General features: G+C 42.5%; 1 long non-coding RNA gene across 1 annotated transcript in view; it reads left to right on the top strand.

The window, feature by feature from the left end:
• Positions 1–13477, top strand: part of LOC140071316 (uncharacterized) — a 30932-nt gene that overhangs the window by 438 nt on the left and 17017 nt on the right. The gene's annotated exons all lie outside the window — the stretch shown is intronic.

Raw genomic sequence — 13477 nt, 5'->3', positions numbered from 1 at the left:
ACCTCACTGCTACCTGTGTGTATACACCTCTATATACCGCACTGCTACCTGTGTGTATACACCTCTATATACCTCACTGCTACCTGTGTGTATACACCTCTATATACCGCACTGCTACCTGTGTGTATACACCTCTATATACCGCACTGCTACCTGTGTGTATACACCTCTATATACCGCACTGCAGCCTTTGTGTATACACCTCTATATACTGCGCTGCTACCTGTGTGTATACACCTCTATATACCTCACTGCTACCTGTGTGTATACACCTCTATATACCTCACTGCTACCTGTGTGTATACACCTCTATATACCGCACTGCTACCTGTGTGTATACACCTCTATATACCGCACTACTACCTGTGTGTATACACCTCTATATACCGCACTGCAGCCTTTGTGTATACACCTCTATATACCTCACTGCTACCTGTGTGTATACACCTCTGTATACCACACTGCTGCCTGTGTGTATACACCTCTATATACCGCACTGCTACCTGTGTGTATACACCTCTATATACCGCACTGCTACCTGTGTGTATACACCTCTATATACCTCACTGCTACCTGTGTGTATACACCTCTATATACCTCACTGCTACCTGTGTGTATACACCTCTATATACCTCACTGCTACCTGTGTGTATACACCTCTATATACCGCACTGCAGCCTTTGTGTATACACCTCTGTATACCGCACTGCTACCTGTGTGTATACACCTCTATATACCGCACTGCTACCTGTGTGTATACACCTCTATATACCGCACTGCTACCTGTGTGTATACACCTCTATATACCGCACTGCTACCTGTGTGTATACACCTCTATATACCGCACTGCTACCTGTGTGTATACACCTCTATATACCGCACTGCTACCTGTGTGTATACACCTCTATATACCTCGCTGCTACCTGTGTGTATACACCTCTGTATACCACACTGCTACCTGTGTGTATACACCTCTATATACCGCACTGCTACCTGTGTGTATACACCTCTATATACCTCACTGCTACCTGTGTGTATACACCTCTATATACCGCACTGCTACCTGTGTGTATACACCTCTATATACCGCACTGCTACCTGTGTGTATACACCTCTATATACCGCACTGCTACCTGTGTGTATACACCTCTATATACCGCACTGCTACCTGTGTGTATACACCTCTATATACCGCACTGCTACCTGTGTGTATACACCTCTATATACCTCACTGCTACCTGTGTGTATACACCTCTATATACCGCACTGCTACCTGTGTGTATACACCTCTATATACCGCACTGCTACCTGTGTGTATACACCTCTATATACCGCGCTGCTACCTGTGTGTATACACCTCTATATACCTCGCTGCTACCTGTGTGTATACACCTCTGTATACCACACTGCTACCTGTGTGTATACACCTCTGTATACCTCACTGCTACCTGTGTGTATACACCTCTATATACCGCACTGCTACCTGTGTGTATACACCTCTATATACCGCACTGCTACCTGTGTGTATACACCTCTATATACCGCACTGCTACCTGTGTGTATACACCTCTATATACCGCACTGCTACCTGTGTGTATACACCTCTATATACCGCACTGCTACCTGTGTGTATACACCTCTATATACCGCACTGCTACCTGTGTGTATACACCTCTATATACCGCACTGCTACCTGTGTGTATACACCTCTATATACCGCACTGCTACCTGTGTGTATACACCTCTATATACCGCACTGCTACCTGTGTGTATACACCTCTATATACCGCACTGCTACCTGTGTGTATACACCTCTATATACCGCACTGCTACCTGTGTGTATACACCTCTATATACCGCACTGCTACCTGTGTGTATACACCTCTATATACCGCACTGCTACCTGTGTGTATACACCTCTATATACCGCACTGCTACCTGTGTGTATACACCTCTATATACCGCACTGCTACCTGTGTGTATACACCTCTATATACCGCACTGCTACCTGTGTGTATACACCTCTATATACCGCACTGCTACCTGTGTGTATACACCTCTATATACCGCACTGCTACCTGTGTGTATACACCTCTATATACCGCACTGCTACCTGTGTGTAAACACCTCTATATACCGCACTGCTACCTGTGTGTATACACCTCTATATACCGCACTGCTACCTGTGTGTATACACCTCTATATACCGCACTGCTACCTGTGTGTATACACCTCTATATACCGCACTGCTACCTGTGTGTATACACCTCTATATACCGCACTGCTACCTGTGTGTATACACCTCTATATACCGCACTGCTACCTGTGTGTATACACCTCTATATACCGCACTGCTACCTGTGTGTATACACCTCTGTATACCGCGCTGCTACCTGTCTGTATACACCTCTATATACTGCGCTGCTACCTGTGCGTATACACCTCTATATATGGATTGGAATATACTGAGTTGCACACTATACCCTATTGGGAGCTACCCCACTATATAGATAACACTGACCCATCATTACATCACTACTGACAATAGATGATGTCACAGCTTATCTCCTCCCCCTCCCTGTACAATGATCTCTATATAGATAACACTGACCCATCATTACATCACTACTGACAATAGATGATGTCACAGCTTCTCTCCTCCCCCTCCCTGTACAATTACCTCTATATAGATAACACTGCCCCATCATTACATCACTACAACAATAGATGATGTCACAGCTTATCTCCTCCCCCTCCCTGTACTATGACCTCTATATAGATAACACTGACCCATCATTACATCACTACTGACAATAGATGATGTCACAGCTTCTCTCCTCCCCCTCCCTGTACATTGAGCTCTATATAGATAACACTGACCCATCATTACATCACTACTGACAATAGATGATGTCACAACTTCTCTCCTCCCCCTCCCTATACAATGACCTCTATATAGATAACACTGACCCATCATTACATCACTACTGACAATAGATGATGTCACAGCTTATCTCCACCCTCCCTGTACAATGACCTCTATATAGATAACACTGACCCATCATTACATCACTACTGACAATAGATGATGTAACAGCTTATCTCCTCCCTCCTCCCTGTACAATGACCTCTATATAAATAACACTGACCCCTCATTACATCACTACTGACAATAGATGATGTCACAGCTTATCTCCTCCCCCTCCCTGTACAATGACCTCTATATAGATAACACTGACCCATCATTACATCACTACTGACAATAGATGTCACAGCTTATCTCCTCCTCCTCCCTGTACAATGACCTCTATATAGATATCACTGACCCATCATTACATCACTACTGACAATAGATGATGTCACAGCTTATCTCCTCCCCCTCACTGTACAATGACCTCTATATAGATAACACTGCCCTATCAATACATCACTACTGACAATAGATAATGTCACAGCTTATCTCCTCCCCCTCCCTGTACAATGGCCTCTATATAGATAACACTGACCCATCATTACATCACTACTGACAATAGATGATGTCACAGCTTATCTCCTCCTCCTCCCTGTACAATGTCCTCTATATAGATAACACTGACCCATCATTACATCACTACTGACAATAGATGATGTCACAGCTTTTCTCCTCCCCCTCCCTGTACAATGACCTCTATATAGATAACACTGACCCATCATTACATCACTACTGACAATAGATGATGTCACAGCTTATCTCCTCCTCCTCCCTGTACAATGACCTCTATATAGATAACACTGACCCATCATTACATCACTACTGACAATAGATGATGTCACAGCTTATCTCCTCCCCTCCCTGTACAATGACCTCTATATAGATAACACTGACCCATCATTACATCACTACTGACAATAGATGATGTCACAGCTTATCTACTCCCCCTCCCTGTACAATTACCTCTATATAGATAACACTGACCCATCATTACATCACTACAACAATAGATGATGTCACAGTTTATCTCCTCCCCCTCCCTGTACTATGACCTCTATATAGATAACACTGACCCATCATTACATCACTACTGACAATAGATGATGTCACAGCTTCTCTCCTCCCCCTCCCTGTACATTGAGCTCTATATAGATAACACTGACCCATCATTACATCACTACTGACAATAGATGATGTCACAACTTCTCTCCTCCCCCTCCCTATACAATGACCTCTATATAGATAACACTGACCCATCATTACATCACTACTGACAATAGATGATGTCACAGCTTATCTCCTCCTCCTCCCTGTACAATGACCTCTATATAGATATCACTGACCCATCATTACATCACTACTGACAATAGATGATGTCACAGCTTATCTCCTCCCCCTCACTGTACAATGACCTCTATATAGATAACACTGCCCTATCAATACATCACTACTGACAATAGATAATGTCACAGCTTATCTCCTCCCCCTCCCTGTACAATGGCCTCTATATAGATAACACTGACCCATCATTACATCACTACTGACAATAGATGATGTCACAGCTTTTCTCCTCCCCCTCCCTGTACAATGACCTCTATATAGATAACACTGACCCATCATTACATCACTACTGACAATAGATGATGTCACAACTTCTCTCCTCCCCCTCCCTATACAATGACCTCTATATAGATAACACTGACCCATCATTACATCACTACTGACAATAGATGATGTCACAGCTTATCTCCTCCTCCTCCCTGTACAATGACCTCTATATAGATAACATTGACCCATCATTACATCACTACTGACAATAGATGATGTCACAGCTTATCTCCTCCTCCTCCCTGTACAATGACCTCTATATAGATAACACTGACCCATCACTACTGACAATAGATGATGTCACAGCTTATCTCCTCCCCCTCCCTGTACAATGACCTCTATATAGATAACACTGACCCATCATTACATCACTACTGACAATAGATGATGTCACAACTTCTCTCCTCCCCCTCCCTATACAATGACCTCTATATAGATAACACTGACCCATCATTACATCACTACTGACAATAGATGATGTCACAGCTTATCTCCTCCTCCTCCCTGTACAATGACCTCTATATAGATAACATTGACCCATCATTACATCACTACTGACAATAGATGATGTCACAGCTTATCTCCTCCTCCTCCCTGTACAATGACCTCTATATAGATAACACTGACCCATCACTACTGACAATAGATGATGTCACAGCTTATCTCCTCCCCCCTCCCTGTACAATGACCTCTATATAGATAACACTGCCCTATCAATACATCACTACTGACAATAGATGATGTCACAGCTTATCTCCTCCCCCTCCCTGTACAATGGCCTCTATATAGATAACACTGACCCATCATTACATCACTACTGACAATAGATGATGTCACAGCTTATCTCCTCCCCTCCCTGTACAATGTCCTCTATATAGATAACACTGACCCCTCATTACATCACTACTGACAATAGATGATGTCACAGCTTATCTCCTCCCCCTCACTGTACAATGACCTCTATATAGATAACACTGCCCTATCAATACATCACTACTGACAATAGATGATGTCACAGCTTATCTCCTCCCCCTCCCTGTACAATGGCCTCTATATAGATAACACTGACCCATCATTACATCACTACTGACAATAGATGATGTCACAGCTTTTCTCCTCCCCCTCCCTGTACAATGTCCTCTATATAGATAACACTGACCCATCATTACATCACTACTGACAATAGATGATGTCACAGCTTATCTCCTCCTCCTCCCTGTACAATGACCTCTATATAGATAACACTGACCCATCATTACATCACTACTGACAATAGATGATGTCACAGCTTATCTCCTCCCTGTACAATGACCTCTATATAGATATCACTGACCCATCATTACATCACTACTGACAATAGATGATGTCACAGCTTATCTCCTCCCCCCTGTACAATGACCTCTATATAGATAACACTGACCCATCATTACATCACTACTGACAATAGATGATGTCACAGCTTATCTCCTCCCCCTCACTGTACAATGACCTCTATATAGATAACACTGCCCTATCAATACATCACTACTGACAATAGATGATGTCACAGCTTATCTCCTCCCCCTCCCTGTACAATGGCCTCTATATAGATAACACTGACCCATCATTACATCACTACTGACAATAGATGATGTCACAGCTTTTCTCCTCCCCCTCCCTGTACAATGACCTCTATATAGATAACACTGACCCATCATTACATCACTACTGACAATAGATGATGTCACAGCTTATCTCCTCCTCCTCCCTGTACAATGACCTCTATATAGATATCACTGACCCATCATTACATCACTACTGACAATAGATGATGTCACAGCTTATCTCCTCCCCCTCCCTGTACAATGATCTCTATATAGATAACACTGACCCATCATTACATCACTACTGACAATAGATGATGTCACAGCTTATCTCCTCCTCCTCCCTGTACAATGACCTCTATATAGATAACATTGACCCATCATTACATCACTACTGACAATAGATGATGTCACAGCTTATCTCCTCCCCCTCCCTATACAATGACCTCTATATAGATAACACTGACCCATCACTACTGACAATAGATGATGTCACAGCTTATCTCCTCCCCCCTCCCTGTACAATGACCTCTATATAGATATAACTGACCCATCATTACATCACTTCTGACAATAGATGATGTCACAGCTTATCCCCTCCCCCTCCCTATACAATGACCTCTATATAGATAACACTGACCCATCATTACATCACTACTGACAATAGATGATGTCACAGCTTATCTCCTCCCCCCTCCCTGTACAATGTCCTCTATATAGATAACACTGACCCATCATTACATCACTACTGACAATAGATGATGTCACAGCTTATCTCCTCCCCTCCCTGTACAATGTCCTCTATATAGATAACACTGACCCATCATTACATCACTACTGACAATAGATGATGTCACAGCTTATCTCCTCCCCCTCCCTGTACAATGTCCTCTATATAGATAACACTGACCCATCATTACATCACTACTGACAATAGATGATGTCACAGCTTATCTCCTCCCCCTCCCTGTACAATGACCTCTATACAGATAACACTGACCCATCATTACATCACTACTGACAATAGATGATGTCACAGCTTATCTCCTCCCCCTCCCTGTACAATGACCTCTATACAGATAACACTGACCCATCATTACATCACTACTGACAATAGATGATGTCACAGCTTATCTCCTCCCCCTCCCTGTACAATGACCTCTATATAGATAACACTGACCCATCATTACATCACTACTGACAAGAGATGATGTCACAGCTTATCTCCTCCCCCTCCCTGTACAATGATCTCTATATAGATAACACTGACTCATCATTACATCACTACTGACAATAGATGATGTCACAGCTTATCTCCTCCCCCTCCCTGTACAATGACCTCTATATAGATAACACTGACCCATCATTACATCACTACTGACAATAGATGATGTCACAGCTTATCTCCTCCCCCTCCCTGTACAATGACCTCTATATAGATAACACTGACCCATCATTACATCACTACTGACAATAGATGATGTCACAGCTTATCTCCTCCTCCTCCCTGTACAATGACCTCTATATAGATATCACTGACCCATCATTACATAACTACTGACAATATATGATGTCACAGGAGGAGATAAGCTGTGACATCATTTATTTCAGTAGTGATGTAATGATGGATCAGTGTTATCTATATACAGGTCATTGTACAGGGAGGAGGAGATAAGCTGTGACATCATCTATTGTCAGTAGTGATGTAATGAGGGGTCAGTGTTATCTATATAGAGGTCATTGTACAGGGATGGGGAGGAGATAAGCTGTGACATCATCTATTGTCAGTAGTGATGTAATGATGGGTCAGTGTTATCTATATAGAGGTCATTGTACAGGGAGGGGGGAGGAGATAAGCTGTGACATCATCTATTGTCAGTAGTGATGTAATGATGGGTCAGTGTTATCTATATAGAGGTCATTGTACAGGGAGGAGGAGGAGATAAGCTGTGACATCATCTATTGTCAGTAGTGGTGTAATGATGGGTCAGTGTTATCTATATAGAGGTCATTGTACAGGGAGGAGGAGGAGATAAGCTGTGACATCATCTATTGTCAGTAGTGATGTAATGATGGGTCAGTATTATCTATATAGAGGTCATTGTACAGGAAGGAGGAGATAAGCTGTGACATCATCTATTGTCAGTAGTGATGTAATGAAGGGTTAGTGTTATCTATATAGAGGTCATTATACAGGGAGGAGGAGGAGATAAGCTGTGACATCATCTATTGTCAGTAGTGATGTAATGAGGGGTCAGTGTTATCTATATAGAGGTCATTGTACAGGGAGGGGGAGGAGATAAGCTGTGACATCATCTATTGTTAGTAGTGATGTAATGATGGGTCAGTGTTATCTATATAGAGGTCATTGTACAGGGAGGGGGAGGAGATAAGCTGTGACATCATCTATTGTCAGTAGTGATGTAATGATGGGTCAGTGTTATCTATATAGAGGTCATTGTACAGGGAGGAGGAGATAAGCTGTGACATCATCTATTGTCAGTAGTGATGTAATGATGGGTCAGTGTTATCTATATAGAGGTCATTGTACAGGGAGGAGGAGATAAGCTGTGACATCATCTATTGTCAGTAGTGATGTAATGATGGGTCAGTGTTATCTATATAGAGATCATTGTACATGGAGGGGGGGGAGATAAGCTGTGACATCATCTATTGTCAGTAGTGATGTAATGAGGGGTCAGTGTTATCTATATAGAGGTCATTGTACAGGGAGGGCGAGGAGATAAGCTGTGAAATCATCTATTGTCAGTAGTGATGTAATGAGGGGTCAGTGTTATCTATATAGAGGTCATTGTACAGGGAGGGGGAGGAGATAAGCTGTGACATCATCTATTGTCAGTAGTGATGTAATGATGGGTCAGTGTTATCTATATAGAGGTCATTGTACAGGGAGGGGAGGAGATAAGCTGTGACATCATCTATTGTCAGTAGTGATGTAATGATGGGTCAGTGTTATCTATATAGAGGTCATTGTACAGAGAGGGGGGAGGAGATAAGCTGTGACATCATCTATTGTCAGTAGTGATGTAATGATGGGCCATTGTACAGGGAGGAGGAGGAGATAAGCTGTGACATCATATATTGTCAGTAGTGATGTAATGATGGGTCAGTGTTATCTATATAGAGGTCATTGTACAGGGAGGAGGAGATAAGCTGTGACATCATCTATTGTCAGTAGTGATGTAAGGATGGGTCAGTGTTATCTATATAGAGGTCATTGTACGGTAAGGAGGAGGAGATAAGCTGTGACATCATCTATTGTCAGTAGTGATGTAATGATGGGTCAGTGTTATCTATATAGAGATCATTGTACATGGAGGGGGAGGAGATAAGCTGTGACATCATCTATTGTCAGTAGTGATGTAATGAGGGGTCAGTGTTATCTATATAGAGGTCATTGTACAGGGAGGGGGAGGAGATAAGCTGTGACATCATCTATTGTCAGTAGTGATGTAATGATGGGTCAGTGTTATCTATATAGAGGTCATTGTACAGGGAGGGGGAGGAGATAAGCTGTGACATCATCTATTGTCAGTAGTGATGTAAAGATGCGTCAGTGTTATCTATATAGAGGTCATTGTACAGGGAGGAGGAGGAGATAAGCTGTGACATCATCTATTGTCAGTAGTGGTGTAATGATGGGTCAGTGTTATCTATATAGAGGTCATTGTACAGGGAGGAGGAGGAGATAAGCTGTGACATCATCTATTGTCAGTAGTGATGTAAGGATGGGTCAGTGTTATCTATATAGAGGTCATTGTACGGTAAGGAGGAGGAGATAAGCTGTGACATCATCTATTGTCAGTAGTGATGTAAGGATGGGTCAGTGTTATCTATATAGAGGTCATTGTACGGTAAGGAGGAGGAGATAAGCTGTGACATCATCTATTGTCAGTAGTGATGTAATGATGGGTCAGTGTTATCTATATAGAGATCATTGTACATGGAGGGGGAGGAGATAAGCTGTGACATCATCTATTGTCAGTAGTGATGTAATGATGGGTCAGTGTTATCTATATAGAGGTCATTGTACAGGGAGGGGGAGGAGATAAGCTGTGACATCATCTATTGTCAGTAGTGATGTAATGATGGGTCAGTGTTATCTTTATAGAGGTCATTGTACAGGGAGGGGGAGATAAGCTGTGACATCATCTATTGTCAGTAGTGATGTAATGATGGGTCAGTGTTATCTATATAGAGGTCATTGTACAGGGAGGAGGAGATAAGCTGTGACATCATCTATTGTCAGTAGTGATGTAATGATGGGTCAGTGTTATCTATATAGAGGTCATTGTACAGGGAGGGGGAGATAAGCTGTGACATCATCTATTGTCAGTAGTGATGTAATGATGGGTCAGTGTTATCTATATAGAGGTCATTGTACAGGGAGGAGGAGATAAGCTGTGACATCATCTATTGTCAGTAGTGATGTAATGATGGGTCAGTGTTATCTATATAGAGATCATTGTACATGGAGGGGGGGGAGATAAGCTGTGACATCATCTATTGTCAGTAGTGATGTAATGAGGGGTCAGTGTTATCTATATAGAGGTCATTGTACAGAGAGGGGGGAGGAGATAAGCTGTGACATCATCTATTGTCAGTAGTGATGTAATGATGGGTCAGTGTTATCTATATAGAGGTCATTTTACAGGGAGGAGGAGATAAGCTGTGACATCATCTATTGTCAGTAGTGATGTAATGATGGGTCAGTGTTATCTATATAGAGGTCATTGTACAGGGAGGGGGAGGAGATAAGCTGTGACATCATATATTGTCAGTAGTGATGTAATGATGGGTCAGTGTTATCTATATAGAGGTCATTGTACAAGGAGGGGGAGGAGATAAGCTGTGACATCATCTATTGTCAGTAGTGATGTAATGATGGGTCAGTGTTATCTATATAGAGGTCATTGTACAGGGGGGAGGAGATAAGCTGTGACATCATCTATTGTCAGTAGTGATGTAATGATGGGTCAGTGTTATCTATATAGAGGTCATTGTACAGGGAGGGGAGGAGATAAGCTGTGACATCATCTATTGTCAGTAGTGATGTAATGATGGGTCAGTGTTATCTATATAGAGGTCGTTGTACAGGGAGGGGGAGGAGATAAGCTGTGACATCATCTATTGTCAGTAGTGATGTAATGATGGGTCAGTGTTATCTATATAGAGGACATTGTACAGGGAGGGGGAGGAGATATGGTGTGACATCATCTATTGTCAGTAGTGATGTAATGATGGGTCAGTGTTATCTATATAGAGGTCATTGTACAGGGAGGGGGAGATAAGCTGTGACATCATCTATTGTCAGTAGTGATGTAATGATGGGTCAGTGTTATCTATATAGAGGTTATTGTACAGGGAGGGGGAGGAGATAAGCTGTGACATCATCTATTTTTAGTAGTGATGTAAACACTATATTTTGCTACTTTTGCACAAAACAATAGTTTTTGAATCCTTACCACATGTATGTATAGTTTTCCCTTTGCTGGTGCTGTATGAGGACTTGGTTTTTGCAGTAGGAGTTGACCTTTTCATTGGGAACATGTTGGGGTACACAGATGTCTTCATCACTTTGTATTGGATGTTTGGGGGGTTTTGCAGGCTTTATGTGTTTGCCCTGTTATCCATCGGCCGTCCATTTAACCCCTTGGTTGCAGAGACGCGTCACTTTGTTAGTTTTCCCTCTCTTTCTTCCTCCTAACACTAGTTGAGGGTCATGGGGGGTCGACATGTGAGTGAACATGGAGCATGGGTTTGGCGCTAATGTGTCTGCGTCACTTCTCCGGCTGCTGCCTGGCACATGGGCAGGGACGTGTGCCCCTCTATAGCCGGTCTTGTATTAGGGCTTTGATGTATCGGCTCTGCGCTGGGGCTCACAATGGCCTGAAATCCCTGTAACAGGTTATAACTAGTGTGAAATTGTGGATTTTATGGTCAGGAGCAGAGTTCACACAACAGACTGGGCTGGAGGGTGAGGGGCACGTAGGTGTCATAAGTGACGGCCAAAGGGTGTGGAGACCCCTGGGATGGTCATTGCATTGGGGGCCTTCACCCTGTTTGTAAATAAAGCTCTACCATATAATGTATACAGTGCCCAGCGCAGGGGCCCTACGTCTGTCAGTGGGGATACACTTGGGTCATTATAGCCTTTATCTATAAATTGTGCATCATTTGGAATGAGCTGCAATACCACACACTGCCTGTGAATGATTGTGGCACTGTTTTTTATGGATAAAACCATGTACAGGCGGTCCCCTACTTAAGGACACCCGACTTACAGACAACCCATAGTTACAGACAGACCACTCTGACCTCTGGGGAAGCTTTCTGAATGCTTTACTATAGTCCCAGGCTGCAATGATCAGCTCTAAGGTGTCTGTAATGAAGCTTTATTGATAATCCTTGGTCCCATTACAGCAAAAAATGTTTAAACTCCAATTTTTTTTTGTCTGGATCTACAATGATAAAATATACAGTTTCGACTTACATACAAATTCAACTTAAGAACAAACCTCCAGACCCTATCTTGTACGTAACCCGGGGACTGCCTGTATTTAGCTATTTTTTTTAATGGTAATACTACCATAAAAATCCATCCTGATAAACCAGGGACATTACTCATAGATCCAGGCACCGGGACTGTGGTATCTTCTTATATCTGTTATCCATGGCCTCCTTCCTTCTAAAATCAACTTTTAAATCGTGCTAATGAACCCAAAAAAGGCTCTGTAGGGTGTTACCAGAGCTCCTCCATGCTGTAGCTTCACTGGCTGTTACATTTTCTCCACTCCTATTTGCTCTCTCAGCACTTCCCTTCCTTCTACCTGCTGTAATTTCACACATTGGGAGGGGGAAGTGCTCTTGCACAGTGTAATAGTCGGTGAGCCTACAACACGGAGGGGCTCTGGTAACAACCCAAAGCCCCTTTGATTCATTAGCATAATTTTAAAATTTGATTTAAGAAGGAAGGAGGCGATGATAATAAATATAAATAGATATATTATAGATTATGCAGTCACGGTGCCTGGATCCCTGGTTTATCATGATGGATTTTGATGATAGGTTAACTATGGAAATTCATTTTTGGTGACACCAACTCTGCTCCTACTTGGCTCCTAACCCAGCTTTCCTAGGAACCCGCCATTGTTTTGATCATCCTTCATTTCCTTGCCCAGTTTTGCTTCACAACCTGAACTTAGATTAGCCGTTCTCAATATTGGGAAAGCTGGGTTATTACCTCAGTGAGAGATGTTTTCACTAAGCTTTCCAAAAAGCATATAAATTCAGA

This window comes from Engystomops pustulosus, chromosome 7, assembly GCF_040894005.1.
Source record: "Engystomops pustulosus chromosome 7, aEngPut4.maternal, whole genome shotgun sequence".
NCBI classification, from domain to species: Eukaryota; Metazoa; Chordata; class Amphibia; order Anura; family Leptodactylidae; genus Engystomops; species Engystomops pustulosus.
This window is presented reverse-complemented; position numbering and strand designations above follow the sequence as displayed.